General features: G+C 42.2%; 1 long non-coding RNA gene across 1 annotated transcript in view; it reads left to right on the plus strand.

Annotated features, from left to right (window-relative positions):
- LOC146867532 (uncharacterized) overlaps positions 1-24,546 on the plus strand; it is a 168,206-nt gene that overhangs the window by 96,856 nt on the left and 46,804 nt on the right. The window contains exons 2-3 of the long non-coding RNA XR_014961782.1: positions 3,867-3,990; positions 16,618-16,844. This is a non-coding gene — a long non-coding RNA (uncharacterized LOC146867532). The remainder of the gene's footprint in view (positions 1-3,866; positions 3,991-16,617; positions 16,845-24,546) is intronic.

Genomic DNA, 24,546 nt, shown 5'->3' on the forward strand with positions numbered 1-24,546 from the left:
AGTCCCTAGTATTTGGTAACCATGTACCCAGGGCATAGGTACCCCAGAGGCCTCCCCTGGGCTAAAGCATGTATTATGCCACCCAGGGGAGACCATGCAAAATTGAACTACAGGCCTGCCATTGCAGCCTGTGTAAGCTGGTGCATGCACCACTTACGATAGATATAGGTTTATTATATCTATAAATCCTTACACTTAAAACCTATAACTCACCCCTATAGCATGCCTTAACAATCCTGAAGGCTGGATGCTGGGTTTTACGTGAAAGGGTGCTCCTGCATGAGCTGAGCCCCTCTGCAGCCTTCGGAGACCATTCTCCCGGGTTGTCTGTGACACAGCCAGACATATCGGTAGAGGTGCATTATATCCTAGCAGTAAATGCTATCTCGAAAACGGCTGAAACAAAACATGTCATGATTGGTATCAAACACTTTGAAATCATACCTCCACACTGGTAACTGCTGTGGGAGGTATGATTCCACCCGTCAGAAGCAAGATTCATGCGTCCCTGGTCTTCCTTGTACCAGCCTTCTCGCCACGGACAGCACAAAATGAATGCTGCTGACCAGAGACACATTTCTGCCCTCCTGCTGCTGAGCCAAGCTCGAGCAGAGGAAGGCAGCACAATAGGCATCCTGTCACAGGGAGGTGTGAACACCTCCCAGACAGGATTTAGTGTATTGGAACTGGGTGGGTGCACTGCTTGAGGGGCACATTTGGTGACCCTGTGCACAGTCCAGCTCAAACCAGCTCTGGGAGCCATTGGCTCCTGCTCTGGTGCGAAACTGGACAAAGGAAATGGGTGTATCCACCCCCCTGTCCTGACCCTCCCCTAGGAGGGTCCCCTGAATCTGTCCAACCCTCTTCCGCAAGATCTGCTCTCATGTGCCCTCCTGCTTGTTTTACCATGTATCCCTGACAGACCTTCTCAGACACTCATGCACCCAATCACTCACTCACTAACTCATTCACTCACTCACTCACTCAAAGAATCATTCATCCACTCACAGACCTTCAATGACACTCATGCACCCACTCACAGACCTATTCAGATACTAACACACCCACTCACAGATCCACACAGGCACTCCTACACCCACTTACGCAGCCATGTACACACCCATTCAGTCACTCATACACCCACTCACAGACCCATACAGACACTCACACAACCACAAATCCATTCACGCACCCACTCAGGGACCCATATAGCCACTCACACACCCACTCACCTACCTATAGAGCCACTCACACACCCACTCTCAAAGAATACAGGTTATAGTAAGGGAATACTTTTTAAAAAAAACATTGGACTACACTGATAATAAAGAAGGTTGCAAAGACACTATAGTTAGGAAATAGAATTTAAAGAAACATAGAAAGCCACTGGTAGCCTATGGTCCAATGTACAGAATAAGGTCACGCTCTACAAATAACATCTACAGCAAATATCATCTGGCTGTTGACCATGAAAAGAAGCTGGTGGTCCAATACTAAACTGATACTTAAGTGAAACAGCAATAGGTCATCAGTCTAACTGCACCTAAAGGCCATGAAAAGAAGTTGGTGGTACATACTATGGGCCACATGTACGACTGTTTTTTGCAGTCACAAATGGGTTTTAGGCCCGTTTGTGATTGCAAAAATCATGTGGCCCATGTACCAACCCTATTTTGAGAGTCGCTAATCAATTAGAGACTCGCAAAATAGGGTTAGAGACTCGCCATTAGAAAGGGGCGTTCCAAGGGCATCCCTTCCTAATAGCGACTCTAAAACCAATGTATGAATGTTTTGCGACTGCAGAAGGGTGGTAAGGTACTCACAGACAGGAAGGGGACCCCTTCCCCTTTGGGAATGCATGCACAATTATTTTTTAACGGCAGGCAACGGTCCCAGGGACCATTGTCTACCCTGAAAAAATTAAACTTAAAAGTTTCATTTTTATTTTTAAAATGCATCCCTTTTTCCTTTAAGAAAAACGGGCTGCATTTACAAAAAAATGCTTTATTTAAAAGCAGTCTCAGGCATGGTGGTCTGCTGACCCCAGCATGCCACCATCCCTGGGAGTGCTAACCATTCCCAATGGGGTCGCAACTTGTGACTGTCTCATTAATATTCATGAGGTATGCATTTTGTGACCCTATTGGGACTTTTAAACAGTGTCTCAGACACTGTTGTACATAGAATTTTGCGACTCACAATTCGTTGCAATTTGCGAGTCGCAAAATGCTATGGCCGTACATCTGGCCCACTATCCGTTACTTAAATGAAACAGCAATGGTTCATAAGTCTAGCTGCACCCAGCTGACCACAAGAAGCTTATACTTACCAGACCTTGAATTGTTATAAAAAAGATCAGGTGGAGACCATGATAAGGTCCTGCCTGAGGAAGTAGTTTTGTTGCATGTTCTCACAGAATCCCAGAAGTAAGAAAACCATGCCACGTCTCCAAACAACTGTATCAATATTATATAACTCACAGAATTTATCACCGCTGGCATAGATTCATTTTCTTACTAATGACATAAAACCAAGACAATAATATTACATTTACTTGAAAGAGAATGGATTCAGTTTAAAGAGCAAATAATGTGTCACAAATATTCATAAATTACAAAGTGAAGACAATTTCAAAACATCCTCAAAAGGCATTTAATGTACGGTTCAGGGAAGACCTGGCTTGGCAGTTCGGGCTGGACTGTTCCCATGAGGCACAGGGTCAACACTGATTTGCTTATAGCTGAGTCTGAACTGAGGGTGTGAAATGAGCTAAAGAACGATGATGGATTCAACCCAGATCTGTGACTGGGGGTGAGTGTCTGAAAAGTTTCACCTCCTTTGAGAACCCAGACAATAAAATTACATTTACTTGCAGGAGAATGGACTCAGTTTGAAGAGCAAATCATGCATCACAAATATTAATACATTACAAAAAGAAGACAATATCAAAACATCCTCAAAAGATATTACCATCCAATATTACATTATTTGAATCATAGAGTTAAGTGAAACTTTATGAAGAAAACAATTTTTACAAATAATCCAACATTATGTCCAACATCCCATTTTTTACATACATGATTCCTTATTAAAAAGATACTATTACCTTACACAAGATAATTATTTCAAATATGATAGATGGCAATTTTTTCAAGGTGCAAAGACATCTCCTGCCCACCGACTTAACCTGAGACTGCCAACTATTAGCAGCTGGAGTAAATATATGGTGGAATGGGCTACAGTGAAGGAAATGCAAATGAAAAGAGTGAGAAAGAATGACATGCTTGCAAAGGCCTTTATAGAATGGGCAGTGATCATCCATTTCCTCTTTGACCAACTGGACACCAGATCACCCTGAGCAGGCAGAAGAATCTGTAGTCTTTACAGCAGGGATTGAACTAATCACATTGTAAAATGAGTGTGCTACCATAATTCATGTGCCACCCTATGGCTATAGATGTGAACGCCCCAGAGGGTTATGGGAGGCACATCTGTCCTTAAATGGACAGATAATGTGTAATGAAGTGGCGCTGGTAGGAACCTTGAATACACAAGCATATTCAATTTACTTAACTGATTAAGTACGGGCTGAAGAGGCTAAACATAGAACTGTGACTTATGCTAAAGAGATGGGCTAAAGCTATTAGTGTGGGCAAAACTTATGCCAACTAGTTTGGATAGTATTCTGGTTGCAAGTTGTTTAAAAAATAATTTTGCCTTTTACAATGTTTGCCGTCAACTTTGCTTGTTATTGCCAACATAGTGACTATAAGTGTAATGTGGAATGTAATAGTTAATCAAATGTTAATGAAAACTAATAAAAGAAAAATAAAGAAAAACATTACATGTTCTCTACCTTGTCTTAGGACTGACTGGAAGGAGTTGTGCACACCTCTCTGAATTCCCTAATCGTTGTGGGATAAAGTAGTTTTGAGGACCATCAAATTTGGCCAATGGCGAAGGATACTCAAACAATTTAATAAATAAAAGGTATGCAAGCTACCAGCTGCCCACATTTTTCACTCTGAGCATTTCAGTGCTGCTTTGGAAGGTTTATTTTCTATTATCACAGCTTTGTCTAACAATAGGGAATACTTAGAATCCCCTTGTCTGTGTTGTCCAAGTACAGGAACAGGAAGAAATTCAAATGGCATGGGTACAATTTCTGCAACACATACAGGCTGGTTTGGAATATGCTACTTTGAAGTCCAGACAGGTGACCATGGAAGGCGGCTACTTGACAAGAAGCCTTACATAAACAATACATAAATGCCTCACATCAGAGGACATCGTATGGAAACGTTTATCTTGAAAAAAATATTGTATTCATGAAATGTTCATTTCTTTATAGTCGATGGCAGTAATATATTTTGAAGAGTGTTGCATTGCATTTGAACCTTTCTTTGTTTCTTTGTTTCTTATTTTTCTTTCTTTTTCATTATTTCTTTTTCTTTTTTCTCTCTTCTTGTCCTTTATCTTTCTTTTCTTTTCTCTTTCCTTCCTTTTTCCATTTCTTACTCTCACCTGCTCTTATACTTGCTCTTTTTTTTTAGTTTTGTCTTTCTTTCCTTCTATCTTCATCGACTCTATTTGTAGCCATCTAAACCTTTGTTGTTTTCTTTTCTTTCTCCCCTCGTCTTTGGCCATTTTTTCTTTCCCCCTTCTCTGTTTCTTCTTTTCTCTTTATTCCTTTCCTTGTAATTGTCTTCAATCCGTTGGAGGTAGCACAAATAAACAGCTCTTCTGCCAATAATGGTGTTTACTGACTAGCAGGATGGAGTGTTCTTGGGGCATTATTTAACAGAGTTCTCTTTTTATGCTATTAAAATTGGAGACCACACAGATAAACCTTTGATACAGCTCTTCTGCCATTATGGGGGGCAGATTTATGTTCCCTGGCGCATCCCTGCAAATCAGCATGGATGCGCCAGGGAAGATGCGTCACGCAAGTTTGCCCTTGAGCCACCGCAGATGCGCCGCATTTACAATGTGGTGCATCGTGGCACAAGGACAAGCAGATGCGTGACGTATCTGTCGGCGTTAGGTTGGCGCAGTGCTGAAGTTGTGTCGCAAGCGCGACGCAACTTCAACACTGTGCCAACCTACCCCATACCTAACATGGTGCGTCAAGCCTTACGCCTACTTCAAGCAGGCGCAGGGTTTTGACGCATCAGCGTTGGGAAAGTGACTCAGTGAAATCTTATAGATTTCACTGAGTCACTTTTCAGGGGCGTTCCTGTGACGGAACGCCCCCCCTGCGTGGAAACGCCCACATGAAATCTGACGCCGGTTTCATGTGGCGCAGGGCTTTACACCGTGACGCATCTCCATAGATGCGTCACGATGTAAATAGGGCGCAACGTGGCGCAGGATTTACGCCGCCGCTGCATCACAAAAGTGACGCAACGGTGTCGTAAAAGTGGCGCAACTCCAACATAGATCTGCCCCATGGTGTTTACTGACTACAGCAGGATGGAGTATTCCTGGGGCAGAATTTAAGTGGGTTCTCTTTTTGTGCTTTAATCTTAATATTGTCGTTCTTTGCAAAGTAGTAACTGTGGCCTTGTTAATGTTCATTGGTGAGGTGTAAGATTGCAACCATTATATTATACTAAAAGGTATTCTACCTTAATTACAATGTGTATTCTTGATTCAAAAAATGTGTTACTGATCTGTGCCACAGCTGTTCCGACAAAATACCATGTTTTTAACATTTTCAAATTCAAAAAAAGGTGTCTGCACGTGCACACAAATGTGCTACTTTTGGTGAAGTTGCCGTGCCCACACACATTTGCCAGATCAAAAAAGGTGTGCTCAGTGTTAGACGTGTGTAAAAAGCTGCAGACCTCTGTACATCTCTAACTCACTGTGACATGCTCTAAACTTTGCACCTGCTCAGATGCAAAGAATGACCTTGAGGGTCAAGGGCGGGATAAGCGGTGAATGTTGTAATCATAGTGGATGTAAAAGAGTGCAGGAGGTCGCTTCCACTATCCCTGGAATTTTGGTGATACTCACTTGCCACGTGCACTGTGCACAATAATGGATCTACACAGCGTGGCACAACTTACGATGGTTTCAACACTGAACTTACACTTCAAGGCATATGGGATTTTAACTCAGTTATCGTTTTTGGTAAACCTCACCTCATTTTATTCACGTATCTAAATTTCCCCTCTCTCGTGTAATTTGAAAAATATAATTCATTACCAATCAATCAGTAACAACGTTTTTTTCATCACCAATAGACTTTGAAAAGGTGATATGGGTACTATTCTTTCCAACGGATTTGCACTCACTTGCTGGAACACAATCTTCGCGTGGACCTTTTCCCTAAAAGAGGAACGTGCTCTTCATGTAAAGAGGAGATATTGGAACAAGGAGCTCCTTCGTGTTTTACAAAATAAAACTCTTAATATTTTGATGAAATAAAGTGGAATGTTATGTAGCATGAAAAGCTTTCAGCACTATTCTAGAAGAACCACCCGAATCCACTGGATAGTCATGCACTAGTCAATATGCAAACAAACAAAAAAAATCCGAAAGTAGCAGCTTCTGTTTCTACTAAGTGTTTTTTTCCTCTTGCATGGTCTGTTTATTTTTATTGCTTCGTTTCTCATTAAATCCTTCAATTACTCTGCGGTGTAAAATGGTGAAATTATTGGCATGTGCCACTTTCATCATGTATTTTAGTTTGCTTATTATTACACTTGCAGAAAATACTTGAATGGTATTAGGGACTACTGTGGATTGAGACAGAGTTAATAAATATTATTTGGTGTTTTTTTCATGAAAAGCATTGCTTTTCTTGATTGTTTTTTACAGTTGAATTGGGAATATTGATTTATTCGCCACTGGTACAATAATTGTATACACGGAACTAAAAAACTGCAGAGGTAACATTTCATCAACTCTAACAGATTAATTAGTTGTAGAAGATTAGGCACAGTGTTACATTGAAAGATTTGCATTTAGAGGAATAAAAAGTTTTTATCGTGAAACAAGAAAGGAAATTTAATATAGATGTGACACACTAAACCGCTTTGCCCACTATTCAATTAGTATATTTTCAAATGTGTGTTAAAGGAGCAATTACAACTCACATATCTTAGGTTCAAATTTAAGAGGCAATTTAATTGTTTTATAATTACATATGGGAATCCCTATTTACTTGCAAAAAAAGGTCATGTCCTCAGCCAGCTAAATTTTAAAATAAACGTTTGTCTTTTGTACATTTAAAGAAGAAAGACAAAGTTTAGAATGGCACACATTGTGTTGTGATTTATTTGGACTGGGACTTGTATGATATAATAGAACTTGCACATTGTCTGATTCACACTACATATCCTTCCTATGAATTATGAAATAACATCTGTTACTTTTTCAATTATTGTAAACATTAAATAGACCTTTTTTACAAGACTACATAGTAGGTATGTAAAATATGTACATTAAGGGATAGTCTATGTTGTAAAATTTAGCTTACAACTGTATTGAAAACCGTGTAATTCAAGCAATATTACATTCTTAACACCTTATTTAGTGTCAGGGAAGTCTTGGGTTTACACCTCAGCTGACTCCACCGGTGTAAATTCTTGACGTGTCAGCCCATCGACCACAGGGCCCACAGGTCAAAGTCATGGTTGCCCTGCCTTATTTAGGACAGAATAACCATCACTCATTGTCCCTACACTAATCCACCATACAGAATATGTCAGTTCTAGTATGGAAAATACAGCATTGCCATCATATGCAGTGAGAAACTCCCTGCACTGACAGGAGTATTGTTTTTTGTGAAACTAAACTTCTACTTTGGAATTTTATTTTAAGAAAACAAAACCTTTCCAGAGTGGGCAAATCAAACTTGACCCCCATTTGGAAAAACCTCAGAGCCTTAAGTAAAGCTACCTCAGATGTGCATCCCCTGAAAACAGTGAAATCCCTTCCTTCCTGAGTGGTGGGTATCTCAAAGTATGTTAGGTGGCCCTTCACAAGGGAGTGGAGACCAAAGACTCTGCTTACCCATTGGGCCAGCGGGCCATAAGGTCTGCACTGAAATAAAGCCCCCCATCTTTGCAGTATAAGCATTCATTGAGGGGAATAAATATATTATTATTATTATTATTAATCATTTATAGAGTTCAACTATCACCCAACAGACATCTTGGCACTAGTAACATCAGTATAGGGGAATTTCTGTGAGTAGTTACAGAATGCAATTTAGTCAAATGTAATTTTGGGTGAAAGAGCCATGTTTTTAAGTTTCTCCTCAAAACTCAACAGATTGGAATCAGTTGGTAGATTATTTCACAATTGAGCTACCCTGATTTGGAAAGTCCTGCTTCCAAGTTGTGTCTTTTTGAAAGAGGGTACTTGCACCCGGTGAGCAGAGGATGATCTCAAAGTTCGTGTGTGTCTATAGAGACCAACATTTTGTAAAATCTAGGTCCCTTGCCATTTAATGCCCTATCATTATGCCTAGAGCCTTAAAAATTCACCTTTCCTTCGCTGGAAGCCAATGAAGTTCTTTCAACGTGCCAGTTGCTGAATCACATCTCGCTTTGATTAGCGCTAACTTGGCAGCTATCATCTGAATTCTTTGAAGCCGCATGAGCAGATAGCCTGGACTACCTACAAACAATGAGTTACAGTAGTCCATATGCTACTAACTTCATAGAAGGCTGTGGAACTTAGGGGTGGTTTTCTTCAGCTTTCTTATAAGTCCATGGCATACAGCTACCGTTTTATTTACGTAAGCCTCCCAGGGAGAGTCTATCTTCAATTTGGACTCCAACATTTCACACAAAATGCACTTTCTTCAAATCTGAATTCTTGGGCCACAGCCAAAAGTTAGCTGGGGATGCTGTTGTGGATTCCCTGATGAGCAGCACAAAAATTGCACTCTATCGCCGTTGAATTTTAATGTGTTCTATAATGGCCATCTCTTTCAGACAGACATGAAGAATGTTTAGATGTTTTGGGTCTGATTTATCCAGTGATATTATTAATTATCATCTGTGTAATTTACAAATGATATCCCTTAGGACTTAATCAAAGTCAAACATGGCCTTAAGTAAACATTGAACAAGATGGGGCTTCAGACCGAACCCTGAGGTACTCCATGCCAAATGTCTTTGTATTCAGATAAAAACTGGGGAAGAGATATTGCTTGCAATCTTCCTGAGAAGTAAGACTCAAACCATTTAAGGAGTGCACCTCCTATCCCAATCTCTTTTAGATGTGAAACCAAATTTGGTGGTTGATGGTGTCAGAGGCGGCAGAGAGGTACAGCAGGAGAAGTACCGTCATTCGACCCCGTCAACTAGCATCCTTATTTAATCAGTAGCTAAAACTAGCACTGTCTCTGTCCTGTGGACCGGCCTGAACCCTATCTGTTCCGGTTATCACATTATTCTGGTCTAGAAAACCCACCAAGATCTTGCTAAGATATTTTTCAAGTATCTTGACTAGAAAAGGAAGTCTCGAAATTGGGCAATGGTTAATGGGCCTGAATGTTGGCCACAGGTATTTTTAACAGTGGGGTTACCAGTAACTTCTTCCAGGACATTGGTACCACACCAGTGTCAAGGGATTGATTGCAGATCATTCATAGGGTAGGAAGAAGTTGTCTGATCTATCTTTCCATATCCCAATAGGGATGGGGGTCTAGTGGAGACCCTGACAAAATTGAGAGGAAAAGAGTTCCAAACTGCATCACCTAATAGATCGTCCCTCTCCGGGGTTATCACAGTAGACCGCTCAGGAGTTGTAGCTAACAATTTAGCCTCATTGCCAGATTCATTCTTTTGGTCACAATGAACCTTATTTTACATTTCAACAATGATCTGTTCAATTTTGTTCTGAAAATTATCTGATAAACTATTACATATTTCCTGCGAGGGTGGAATCATTTGCTTTATGCAGTTAGGGGTGGTTAGTTCCTTCACAATATCAAAGACGTTCTTTGACGTATTGGTTGCTTCAAAAATAGTGGCTGAAAACCATTTAGATTTGGCCGTCTTTACTTCAGTTTTATATTCCTTATACGCCAAATTCAGTAGGGCTTTATCATCCGCTAAATAGACTTTGCGCCATTGCCTCTCGCACACTCTACACTTTGTTTTTATATCTCTTAGGTGTACTGTGAACCTTAGTGCCTATAATTTAGATTAAGATGTAATTGCTGTTATCTGAATTCTTTTATCTAAGGTGTCTGAGATTACCTTTCCAAAATCTAAGTAGTTTACCTTCACCGAGTTTTATTTTCTGAAATGATTTGGTAGTATTAAAAAATACCAGGACATTGAGCTTTTTTAATTTAGCCCATGGTCTCCTCAGTGATATTCTTCTAATAGGATTGTCTCTCGTATTCACCAGAGTAGGTAAAAAGTAACTAAACAGTGGTCCGTCCAACTAGTGGGGGAGGGGGCTTTGACTCTCACCACATCTGAAGGTGTTAAAATCAAGTACAGTGTATGACCACCAAGATTAGTAAATCCTTTGACCTGCATTATAAGACCGATAACTTCACAAGATTTTAAAAAGTCCACAGTTTGGCTTTGAACGTCATCTTCTGCCCATATGTTGAAATTGCCCAAATTTAAGCAGTTAGTATGGGACATAACAAAATTAGCAGCTAAATCGAAGAAGAAATGTAGTAAACTCCTTTATTGGACCAGGGGTCAACAACAAAGTATCCCTGATAAGGTAGATCCTTCCTTCTCTTTATGTCTGCAGTTGTTAGATATAACCAAGTTGGAAAGATCACCGTACTGTTTTAGGTCTCATGGGAAGTTAGACAGGGACGCATACTGGCTCACTCTTATTTACACTATACATAAATGATGTGGGGAAGACTATGTGCTGCCTGTAAAGACTTTGCCCAAGTGGGTTCATAATTTCTTCCCTCACTTTTGCACACCAGCAACGTGGTGTCACTAGCAAGGACTGTGGTAGATCTGCATCTGCTCAGCTCCTATATTAGTTTCATGAATAATTTGGATCTGTGCAGAAATTATAGTTATTCTCTTACCATGGCAATGTGGCCTGGTGGAAAAGGATGGAGGAAAATACTCTGGAGGATGGATGAGATCTCTAGGGTAAAAGCCTTTCCTAACCTTGGGGTCTTATTTGATGAAAAGGGTTCAGGCACCCCTACATTAAATGCCGAAATGAGCGCTATGGCTATGGCAGTGGCCTCAGTGTTTGACTTTGCTAGTCATTTGTGGGTCAAGACCATTAAGGCACTGATCAAAATCTACCATTCTATATATATCTCCCTGGCATCATACGGTAGTGATATCTGGGGTTATAAAGAAGCCCCTGATTTAGAATCAATCAGATGTTTGTTGAGCGCGAATACTCACCCATAAGGGTCTCAAGGCGCTGGGGGGGGGGGTTTGTTGAAGAGCCAGGTTTTTAGGTTTCTCGTGAAGATATTGAGCGATGTTGTTTGCCTGAGGTGGAGCGGAAGGGCGTCCAGGCTCTGGCCGCAAGGCAGAAGAAGGAGCGGCCTCCTGATCAGGCCTTTCTGGTGCGTGGGACCATGGCGTAGGAGAACTGGGCTGATCGTAGGGTCCTTTGAGGTGCATGGAATTTGAGTCGGCTGTTCAGGTATGCTGGTCCGGTGTCGTGGAGGGCCTTGTGTATGTGGGTGAGAATCTTGAAGGTGATTCTGGCCTCAATGGGGAGCCAGTGGAGTGTGCGCAGGTGCTGAGAGATGTGGCAGTGTCTTGGCAGGTTGAGGATCAGTCTTGCGGCGGTGTTCTGGATGTTATGTAGCGTGCGGTTGAGGTTTTTGTTTATTCCAGCGTAGAGTGCGGTGCCATTGGCGAGTCTGCTGGTGATGAGGGCGTGAGTGATTGACTTTCTGTGCTCAAGGGGGATCCATTCGAAGATCTTGCGTAGGAGGCGGAGGGTGTGGAAGCAGAAGGATGCGACAGAGTAGATCTGGCGGTCCATTTTGATCTCGGAGTCCAGGATGATTCCAAGGTTGCGTGCGTGGTCCGTGGGGGTGGGTGGGCCTCCGAGGGCGGGGGGCCACCAGGTGTTGTTCCAGGCATTGGGGTTTGGGCCCATGATGAGTACATCTGCTTTGTCAGTGTTGAGTTGTAGGCAGCCGCGGCCCGTGGAGGGAGTTCCGTGGGGCGGTAAGGCGGGGCGGGGGAGGGGCAGGGTGGGGGGTTCTAAAAACCGAAGATGGATAATTGCAGGTAAGTAAACAATTAAATAAATAAAACGAATTTCGTAGCGCACGCTGCATCACATTTTGCGATGCAGCTTGCGCTACGAAATTCGGTTTATTTATTTAATTGTTTACTTACCTGTAATTATCCATCTTCTGGTTTTTAGAACCCCCCACCCTGCCCCTCCCCCGCCCTGCCTTACCGCCCCACGGAACTCCCTCCACGGGCCGCGGCTGGTTGTAGGCAGCTGCTTTTCATCCATTTGGCGACGGCTTTCATGCCTTCTTGGTAATTGAGAATACGTTTTTGAGACGTCTACTCCTGTTGCCTCAATCTGTGGCCTGCTTTGTTGTGCATGAAGAGATAGGAGTGGGATACATCTCTGATCTGTTAACCCCACAACCCTTACTTAGATAGGGTTCAACATGGTTAAACCCAAAATTGGAGCAAGGCAATCTTGAAGGATTGTATGCATCTCTAAAAAGGCTGATCATATCTTATGGGTAAGTTATATTCAATCAGCCTTTAGGGATTTGGGACGACAGGATTTATATGATTACCCTTAAAGAATTGTTTGAGGAGACCCCATGTGGGTAAAAAAAAAAACATTTTGCTGTAGTGCAAGCATCCAGGGAGAGCAGTGAGTTATGCAAGCCCACTGTGCATGCACGCTATCACAAAAACATGTGGACATATAGAGCCTTATCATACATTAGTCACAAACCCTCATCATCCTTTTCTGTTAACAAGATTTAGGAAAAATTGGTTGCATTGGATTTTAGCTGAGCCGATGGGCTGAAACAAAGTTGAAAATCTGGCTCTTCGAAGTTTTGATTGTTTTTCTAATCAAGACACAATGCACTTTATTTTATCTTGCGAATATTATAGTATTGCTTGTAACCAATTCATTTTACTGTTATTAAACGAGAAACAATTTTCGCAAGCCATACCTGCCCTAATTTTCTCACAGATGCTGCATAATGAATATGTTTGTTTGAATGGAGCCATCTTTTTAATAGGCACAAATAGAGTTAGAAAGAGAAGAGGATGATAGCGATGCTACGGGATGAATGCTTTTGTTTTCAGGAAAAGATGTTGTTTTACGTCTAATCTTATTTTATTCCTAGCCAGTATGATTTTTTAAAGGATTTTAGTATGATTTTCTCATTTCTCGTGTTTGTTTGACTTTGCACTTATGTATAATGCTCCTTGATCATAATGTACTGCTTGTATCTTTTATGGTTTTAAGTAACTGAATAAAGATTATTTTGATGATTATGTTGATGAGGGGAATATGAAAGATCTCCCAAAAAAAGGAAAATGCTTCACGGCCTCCCTGTGGGATAGAAAAAAACCTCATCATTGTGCAAAGTTGTAAGCTTGCTGAGGCCTATTCTAAATCCTTTGGCATTCTAGACTTATATATTATGATAAATTACCAGATTTAAAAGAATAATGTAGGATGAAAGCTATATTCTTAGTTCTTATTTTAGTTATACTCAACCATATTTCAGTGCAAAGAATTGGGAACTTTGCTCGTAATTTGCATAATTCCCAGTTTGTAACATCTTAGTCACAGTCTGGATATCCTCTGTAATTATCATCTAAGTTAAAACTGACCAAAGTTTACACATTCTGTAGGGTTCATGGTAAACGCTGTCAACTTAGAGTACTGGAAATGATGGCAGAAGGGTCAATGAAAACTCATTAGAATGGGAACACTTTACCATTTACTGCATGGACTTAGGGTTGTCACATCTTCATAGGTGTAATGATGTCAGAGGCCTATATAAGGCCTGGCAATGTTGTGTTGCATTGGCTCACCATATTCCTAACTCATACCAGATGTTTATTAAAGACTTCCCTTTGGCTCCCTTGGTTTCCCCATTAGTTTTCTGCAGTCCCTCTATTGACATGCCGCAACAGGGAGTGAAGCCCACTTAAGTGCCTCTGTCTCACTCTGTTTCCCTGTTTTTTCCCAAATTCCTATCACTAGCAGCAAGTCCAACTTTACTTGTGGGTCTAGGTATTCAGGGATGGCAGGGGCTTTCAGCAGGTATGGACCTTCAGAACCTGATAGCTTTCCAACCTCCAAATGGTCCACTCTGAAAGCTCCATTCAGGCTATGCCATAGGCCGCAGCAAAACAAAAAGATGATAGCAACCCAAAAAGATGACAGCAACACAAAAAGATGATTGATGTAACTCTGAACAGTGTCAAACATCACCCCCTTTCACGGATCAGGATGAAATCCATTGTTTTTTTGTCAATATGCCACCCTAGTTTGGACCCAGCCATATGCAAATCAGTCTTGACCCTGCTCCCCATGGTAACTGACCAGCTCAAACTGCCAGGCCAGATCCTCCTTGGACAGGAAAACAAGCATCCTGGGATCGGTTTCACAGTAGCGCCCCTCATCAGCCAGACTAGCTTGGATCCAGTAACACGGTGAGCACAGGACCCACCTTTGAAAAGATCCTTCCCACTTAGGGTGACTACAGCACCACAAAAAGATGATGGACGGAACACTGAACATTGTCAAACATTCACCCCCAGTCACAAATCAGGGTTAAATCCATGGTTTATTTGCTGACCATGCCACCCCAGCTTGGACCCAGCCATATGCAAATCAGTCTTGAACCTGCTCGCCATGGGAACAGTCAAGCTCGAACTGCCAGCCCTGGTCTTTTGTGTTGTGATAGGTGCCCTAAGTGGCAAGGGTATGCTCAGACAAATGTTCTGTTCGGTCCTATGCCAATGAATTCATCATTTAATTTCTTGCAGCCTGGGAGAGTTCAGCAACCCCGTGAAAACTTGTATGTTGTTATGTTCTTTTATGTTATGTTAACTGGATTTGTGAAACACTTCTTATCACGCAATAGGGTATCCAGGCACTGGAGGAGTTGTATAAGTGCATGAATCATGTAGTTAGCTGGAGAGCAAAATCTTCAGCCTCGCTACTCTTGGCTGGTGTTAGAGTGTACTCCTCCTGTCCTTAAAATTCTAGCAGTGCGACTTGGAACCTTTTTGCAATATTTTGGAAGGAGAACTGATGGAGACTGGCATCATAGTCCAATCTGCAGCCGTTGACATCGAATCACCAGTTGGGTTCAGTTTGCGCCACTGAAAGAGGTCTAACTTCCAGAAAATGTTCTAAGTCCAAATGTAGAGGGCTTCATTGAAAAATATCCCAAGGAGCATCCGAACAATACAGAGGCCTTCCTGGGCATGGACTTCAGACTTTGCACACTTGGACCGCTCACGTCTTTGTTAATGACCGCACTGGGACCCCGCTCTTCAGCAACCCACCATCATCGGACCTCCCTTCAGATCCATCTTGCAGCTTGCTCCGTCAATTCCCCGTTGATGACCACTTTTCTCCATAAATATTTCTAAGTCGGAAGGTAAACTTTCCACTGATGCAAAAACAACAGTTGATGGACAGAATGCAGAACAATGTCATACACTCACCCCAGTACAGAGATCTGGGCCTAAATCCATCGTTTTTTTACTCACCATGCCATTCCAGTTTGAACCCTGCCATATGCAAATCAGTCTTGACCCTGTACCTCATGGGAACAGTCCAGCCCGAACTGCCAAGCCAGGTCCTCCCTGGACTGGAACCAAGCATCCTAGGACCGGTTTCGGGGTTTCACCCCTCTTCAGCCAGGATAGCTTGATTCCAGTGGCATGGAGAGCACGGGACTCACGTCTGAGCATACCCGTCCCACTCAGGATGACAAATTCAAAAACAACAGTTGATGGACAGAATGCAGAACAATATCATACATTCACCCCAGTCCAGAGATCTGGGCCTAAATCCATCTTGTTTTGCTCACCATGCCATTCCAGTTTGAACCCAGCCATATGCAAATCAGTCTTGACCCTGTGCCTCATGGGAACAGTCCAGCCCGAACTGCCATGCCAGGTCCTCCCTGGACTGGAACCAAGCATCCACTGAGACAAACCTGATCTCTTTATCTAACCTGCAATCCATTGCTGTCAATCTTAATTTTTGACTTTTACTGGTCTAGCACAACCATATACCTTAGCGCCGGGACACTCCTCGGAGTAGCCGTGCACTTTACAAATTCCCCAGAACATTAACATAACATATAACCGTGGTAAGTACTTTGTGCTTTTTGGCGCAATTTAAAACTTTACAAATTCATATCTCCAATTATACTCATTGAATGTTTGGCATTTTTGTGTTGTTATATTTATTAAAATATTCTCAATTTCTCTAAATTTGGTATATGATTTTTCTTGTGTTGTATTTTCACTTTTTATAACTGTTAAAGTAGAGCAAAAATAGTTTACACCTTAACTCTAAGTATAGCCTGATTTGTGCCTAGCTACCAGAGAATGAAGCACAGGTTTAGTAAGTGACATTAGTGCTTAAACTGGACAATTATTGTGTTTACTATTTCAGGTGGATTCTGAACCCTCTCAACTACCATTCCAGTTTCTTACAATGGGTACATGGGGAATTGTGGAGCAACATCATAAGTTGTGTAAGGAGGAGCAGATGTTGCTGTCAAATGTGGAGCCCACCTTTCTGTTCTTTTAAGCAATTTGTCCCGAGTGGCAAGTGGTTAAATTCTGTGGTGCATGGCAATTCACATAAACTATGCTGCACCGCAACAAAACATGATTGAGGTAAGGCTGTGCAGTTGTCTGTTAATCCTTATGCTTGCAGATTTGATGAGAGGTAGATGATGGAATTGTGTGACATTTCAAGTGTCTGAAAAAATGATATCTCACTTTTTAGGTAGCTAAAAACTATAAAAGTGATTCCAATTTCAGTTTGGTTCAAGAAAATGTAACTTAAATAGTTTTCCCAAATATCTGGCATGTCTGGAGCACTCATGGACTAAAGTAATGGACTCTGTTTGTAAATAGGGCCTAAAGCTGCATTATTTGACTAATGACATCTCATTAAATCCAATGCTACTACATTGGTGTGATACCCACTTACCAGTTCAGCTCCCCATCTTCATCATGGTTGTTATCTGAATTGCTCTGTTGTGCATAACTTGAAAAGGTCTCTCAACTCTCTCTTGCTATTTCTATAAAGAGCAGTGAGTAAAATATACTCATTCACATCAAGTAAAATTGTATTCTTCTTTACTGGTATTCAAATAATATTTCTAAAGTAGTTAGTACAAGAACACTCATTTATTGTGGTTATCTATAGAACTTTTCATGGAAGTTGATTGATGAGCAGTAAAATGTGCAAAAAGACAACAAAGCAATAAGTAGAACACCTTATATGTTATATAAAAACAATACTTAGAGAATAATACATCATATATATGTATATACTATATTGCCTTAAAGCACAATATCACCCCACGGTGATATGAGAAGGGATATAAGTAAAATGCCCTATTGTTGTCTCGTTAAGTACTGTGGGGTGGTGCCATCGACCTTCCTTTCTGCCAAGCCTTTCCTGGCAGGGACCCCTCCATGAAAAGGTTGGCAGAAAGGAAGATAGAGGGCCCAAAACAGGGGATTCTGCCGATTGTGGATAGTGGCTGCCCCATGTGCTTCCACTCTCGTGTGCACACTGTGTGGCATGCACAACATGGTGCATGGCAACAGTGCGAGCATGACAGTGAAGGTGCTGCAGTGTGGCGGCATTGCCCTCAGGCTCTGTATATGAGCCGAAGCAGGCAGCCACCAAACAGCTGCCGCTGGCACACCGCCAGCCTGGCGGTAAAGTCAAAATCCAGTGGTCGGGATGCCACCGGCTTGGCGGTGTTCTCCCAACTGCTGACGCTGCGGCCTGGTGGTTAGACTTCCAAGATTGTAATCAGGCCCTGTGTCTTTAATTTGCCAAACAGTGCACAGCCAGGTAGGTTCCCAAAGGTTTCAAAGAGTAAAGCCTTCGTGAAAGCAGGGTGGTTTCAATACAAATAAAACATTTTGGTTAGTTGAGTACAGTGATCATGCTGTTTTACAGCACAAATGATTTGGCGAGAGCTAGAGAGGAGACCTCCTAATTACTGACTTAAAAACTAGTATGAAAAATGTTTAGTATGCACTTTGTATAGCTTTTAGCCAACCAAAATGGTGCTCATAGAATGAATCAGGTTAGTGCCTGGGGTTAAACAGTGTGTTTGCAACAAAGTTATTTACTAAATCCAAGAGTTAGAAGGATTGTTGCAGGATTCAGAGTGGCAATTGTAACACAGACCCATTTTTGTCATCTCCAAGGCGTTAATCAAGGATTCGGCAATATGAAATGTGAGGTGGGTGTATTTTTATTATATATGACATTCAGTGTCAAGATTTGAACTGCTGTTTTTACTGGTAAGTAGACCCGGTGCAGGAAGAGCACCAGCAGACAGAAAGAGAATTTGTTTTGTTTAGTATGAAACTCATTCCACTGGGATGTGGGCAATACCTACAGAGGGGAGGAGGTTGGTCATCAGAAAAGTGAGATGACACAATGTGATGAGCACCATAGTGCAGTTGACATCTTGGAATCATTAGTTGAAACAGTTTCTGTGAAGTAGATTTGATGGAAGGCAAGTAGTAATAGGTTATGTATGTATACTGGAAGATGCTTTTCAGAAAAATGTATTCATCACTAGACTTTGTAGCATGTCCGAGAACAAGGGAATCTGAGAGACTAACAGGGAAGATGATTCTGAAATCAATGTATTTGAGCACTGGCAACACTTTCAATAATTTAAAGGATTGTGGGTAGATACCAAAAAGAAGGGGATGTTACAGTATGTGAAGAGGCAGAACAGGACCTTGGGAGCAAAAACCAATGAATTAATTAATTTTAAATCAAAGTAGCAAGATGAAGCAGAAATCTGTTCAATTGGATGGAGTAAAAATGTGAGTCTTAATTATGGGTGGTGTACATTTGGTTTTCCTTAACAGTACAATATTGTTGCACAACATTTTTTGTTGATTCAATTAGTCATAAAATAATACTAAAAAGGGAGTATTGGCACTCTCAGCAAAGACTAATGGCTAAGTTTAAATTGTCATGTATGTTTAGTGATAAAGTTTCCTAATAGGTTGCATTGATCTTTTTCAGAAAGATTTTTTTCCAATAAAGGTTCTTTGTTTCACTGTTGAAGTTGAAGATTCCAAGATAAGATGTCATCTCAGTGTTCCAGTACATATGACACGTTGAATGCAAGATACAGCATATCAATAAAAAATATCAGATAAACATAAATGAAAAAGACCCACCTTAATTCAAACAAAATTAAGTTTAGTGTATAATTACTGATCTCCTAGTTATTGAGATTTGTATGTAGAAATAAGAAATGTGTACATGTTCTCATACACTGATCTTTCATATTACATTTCTCTAGAGGTTTGCTAGCTTTACTGAAAAATCTATATGGGATGGAGCGAAGAGTGAAAAGTGAAACAAAGCAAATACACATCTGTCAAAATGGAACCTTATTGGAAACCATTGAAAGGCTTAGGGTATACAAAATCTGAAAGTAAGAAATATGAATTTAGTGACTTTTATGATATTGGTATATATAGCAAAAATGCCTAATTTGTCACGAATAACTGATAAATGTGTATTTTGAGACTCATTCATAGGGTTTTGGGATTCATTATCCTGTTCTTTGGAAATAAGTAATTTTAGGTTTCATTGCGCTAATTCAGCATTTGTGCAATGCTTCTTTTATTAAAAGAGTAATTCATATAGCTTATTAAGAAAGGATTGGTAAGAGATGTTGAATGAAGAACCGAATGAAAAAACGTGTATAGCACCATTCTATGAGTTGAATCAAATCCAGTACTTTCTGTATAGGAGTGAGTATGAAGAAATATGGAATGCTTTGGCCTTTGTGTTTCTGAATGTAAGCTGTTTGATGTTAGTTTCAAAACAGTGGCACAAATGGACATGCAGGTGATTTGAGAAGTCATTGGAAGATGGTATAAAGATCTCAAATCAGTGAGAAGTAAGCCTGGCATGTTTTAACAAGATATGTGTCTTAGTGTGGTATTCTTGAAAACAAAGAGATGTGATCTGACATACACAAAGTCTGGGTTTAATGGTGGATCCAAGGATGCGGATGTATGATATCTCGACAAAGTTTCAAACTTTGCCCTTGAAGTTGAGCAGTGTTAGCAAACTTCCAACCTGACCCAATATGACAAATCTGCTACGTTTATCAGATTCAACCAATTCTACTTGCAGGACATGGGTTCCAAGATATTATACTTCACGCCCGGTTCATCTTATATCACACTTTTTGGTGCATAGTTTATACCATATCCTATATCTAGTTTTCATTTTCAATCGTGCTCTCAGGACTATGTTCTATATAACACTGCGTCCACCTACCCTTTTCACGGGCATTACATTTTGCAGTGGGGGGTGGAGGGTCAGGGGGTGTTTCTGCCAAGTGAGCCCGGAGTCACAGTCACAAAAGTCCTCTTCTTTCTGAATAAAAGTGAGATTATGCTGCATACTTGTTCATATTTTAAGTAGTTCTCACAGACACACATTTTAAAAACAATAAAGTTCCTAATACCCACCTTCTCTGAACAGTTAGCTTGCTGCCCCATCCACCTCCTCCCTATCCTCTGTTGTCTGAATTCATGGACTAGCCTCCTCCCTCCTGCCATGCATGGTCTGATGTGCTGCCACTGCCCTACATTTAGCATGATGTACCAGTCCACTCCTCCTGCCCTCCATTACCCAATTATATGGCCCATCATTGACCTCCTGCTTAGCCTCTGTGATTAGATTGCTGCCCCTATTCTCCTTCCCCCTGCCCTCCGATGTCTTTGTGCATGCCCTTGCTCCACCCTGCCTGTCCACATGCCATGCCCCTATCCACTTCTTCCTGTCCTCCATGGTCCATTTTACTGCCACACCCTTCTGCACTCCCTGGTCTGTTGTGCTGCAACTGCTCCTCCTGCCTGCCCCATGCGGTCTGCTGTGAGGCCCCTTCCCCTGAACTCTCTTGTCTGTGCCTGGGTCCTGACCCTCCCTTCTATCCTCCATGGTCCTTTGTGCATGCCCCTGCACCCTCCTTCTTGCCCATCATAGCCATTGTGCTGCCACTAACCCTCCCGCTTGCCATGCATGGTCTTCTGTGATGCCATGGCCCCTCCCACCTTCCCTGTGTGGTCAGCTAGCTGCCCTTGACCCCCTCCCACCTTCCTTCCATGGTCTGTGTGTATGCCATCATAGTCTCACTGTTGCTCTCCATGGTGTGTCTTGTTTCTAGTGCCTATCCTGCCTGACCTCCATGGTCATCTTGCTGCTCCTGCCCTGCCCCCTTGCCCCCAGCCCTCTGTTTCCATGTGCAGACCCCTATTCCCTCCCTCCTGGCTTGTCTGTTCCATTGTAATGCCCCTGATCCGTCCCTCCTGCCCGTTATGGTCTGTTATGCTGCAGCTTTCTCTCCTGTCTGTCCATTATGGTCAGCTAGCTACCATTGCCTCTTTCCCCCTGTTCTGTGTTGTCCATGTGCATGGTCCTGTCCCCTTCCTATTGCTTTCTATGGATTGTTGTGCGGCACTCCCGTCCCGCATGCCCTGTGTGGTGTATTGTGCTGCTGCAAACCCTGATGCCTGCCCTGTAGGGTCAGTTTGGTGCACCTCTCTATGTCCCTCCTGTCCTCTGTTATCCGAGTCCATGTCCCTACCCCAATTCCTCCTGCCTACCATGATCCAATGTACCATACTTGCAAACATTTTGAACTTGGTAAGTGGGAGATTTTGAAAAAAAACTGGGGTATTGATTTTCCCCTTTGAGTTACATTGAAAAATAGGAGATTGTAGACAGGAGACAGATCAAATAAAGCCCATTTGAGCTTAAAAACATTTGACGTTACCTGGCTGAAACGGGTCTGTTGGCATGTATGGTTGTACTACTACTGCCTCTTCCTTCTGCCCACAATGGTCTATTATATTGCCACAGTCTCTCTTGCCAGTCCTGTATTGTTGGTTTGTTGCCCCTGCCCCCCTTTCCACCTCCCTCCATAGTCTGTTGTGCTGCCACTGCCCTTCCTGCCTGCCCAGTGTGGTCAAATTGTTGCCTCTGCACTCTCCTACCTGCCTTCAATTTTCAGAGTCCGTGCCCCTGGCCTCTGCCTCTCAACAGTATCCCAATGAACAACTAGATTGCTAACATTCTATATTTATTACAAAAGTGTGGAACGCCTGACGTCATCTTGATGTAATCAAAACTGTAATACCTAGAGCATTTCCTTTAGAAATTACATATATGAGAGGGTCTTATTTGCATCAAAATTATGGTTAGTGCTCTAAAAAACTAAAATGAGGACATATTTTCTGAGTTTTCAAATAGCGACAAAGAACTTTTAAATTATTTGTAATCTTTATGTTTTTTTATCCAGTTGACCACTTGATTAAATGTTGCACCTAGGGGAGAGGATGTGGTGTTACTTCTAACCCTGGGCGTAGTTCGCGTAGCCACGCTTGCGTAGCTGCTTGGTGCGCCCGTTCGCGATGGCTTTTTCTTGTTCGGGAGCACGGTAAGCGTGTTCGGGGAGCTGTTTGCATGCTCGGGGGATATATCTCGCGATCTTACCTATGCAGCCGCCAACGGGCGCGGCCATCTTGTTTTTCAATTGTCCCGCCCGCCCGCTTTTCGATGCCTATTTCCTGTTCTGGGTCGCGGATAGCGTGTTCGCGATGTGCATTGACGTGTTCGGGAGCGCATTTTACTTGTTCGCGATGAATAGTACATGTTCGCGAGAAATATCGCACAAACTTACCCACGCGGTCGCGAATGGGCGCGGCCATCTTGTTTTTCACTCTATGCTATGGTTCTGGGCCTACTTTTGTATCCTCCCTTTATCTTTGCAATCCTTTGTCTTTAAAGCATTTTTTCTGACTTTTTTTAGTTATTATCTATCTCGCTCTTTGCCTAAGTTTATATTTTGCATTTTATTTCTACTTTTCTTGTGTTTTTGTTACTTTTATAAAGTTCTTTCTATCTTCTTCCCCCTAACTTTTTTTTCCCCTTCTAACTTTTCTTTTCCGCCTCCCACCCACCCCAGAACCATGGCCAAGGGCACACCGAGTGCCAAGGGCAAGGGACCTGCAGGAGCAGAGAAGGGCCGCCTGCCTAGCGGCAGAATGCGTCCTGCAGGGCCCGGCAACTGTTTGGGGAGGAGGAGGTGGCCGCCCTTGTTTTTTTCATCCAGCGCCTCCTCCCCTTGACCTTGGCAACAGGCGGCAGGCCCGGCTCCGGGTACGCTACCCAGGAGCGGCACCGTTGGTGGGCGAAGGTGCGCCGGGCCGTGTTCCGGTGCTCTGGGGTCCAGCGCACCCACAATCAGCTAGCCCACCCGTGGTCCGACATCCTGGACCGGGAGCAGGACCTGTTGGACCGGCTAGGTGCCGAGGTCGTCGGGCTTGGTGAGTAACTGGTTGTATATATTAAATTTGATGAACAACAAGATTACTGCTGCGTGCCAAGCGTTGCTGGTAAATTACGTTCCAAAAAGCAAAATGTTCTTTGATTTAAGCCAAGGACCCAGGTGCTCGGTGGTACTCTTACTACTTTGCAAGTTAGTTTGCGCTAGCTTGTGCCGCTGATGCTGATTATGTAAGTTTATTTTACAGAACTGAAGTTAGGTAATGCGATTTGCTAGAGAGACTCTAGTCCTTCCATTGTCCTACTGTGAAATAGTGGTGGATGGATATTGGATACTAGGTTTAGTTTGTTAGTATTAGTTAATAATTGTTTTATGCGGTCTGCGTGACGCCTCCTCTGTCACTGATTGCTGCTTACCCCAGTCCTCCTTCGAACCTTTTGTACTTTGTTTAGTGAGTGGTAGGCTTAGCATGGTCAGTCAGTAGTAGAACTAGATCAGAATCATGCAACCAACCCACAATTTGTTGTATGTATGTATGCACTAATGTAAGCATGTGAAGGCTGAAAAAAATGGAAATGCAGACTTAGTGAACAATTGGCCCGTCTGGAATAGGTGGTGTAGGTCAGGTGGTACTTACTAGGCTTCGTATTGTAATCAGAATGATTATGGAACACTGGAGTGTTCAAATAAATAGACGATCCATGAATGCAGGAAGAAGGCAGTAGTCGATCCATCTGATTAGATAGGTCAATTTTATTGCAATTGTTGTTTCCTAAAATGTTGTTTGACTTATTTTTCAAAATGATTTATTATTATTTGTTTCACAGCACTCCTTAATGTTTGTCTTTCTTTATTATATTTTACATGATCATCAGCACCACCCAGGGGCAACAAGACGGGGTCGGAGTCGGCGGGGGAACCACAGGACCGCTCCTCTACCGAGGCTCCTGCTACTGGCCCCAGTAAGTCCTCCAGTGGTTATATTGACATTTATATTTCCCTAACTTTTACTGCAT

Source organism: Triturus cristatus, chromosome 1_2, assembly GCF_964204655.1.
Source record: "Triturus cristatus chromosome 1_2, aTriCri1.1, whole genome shotgun sequence".
In the NCBI taxonomy this organism is placed as follows: Eukaryota; Metazoa; Chordata; class Amphibia; order Caudata; family Salamandridae; genus Triturus; species Triturus cristatus.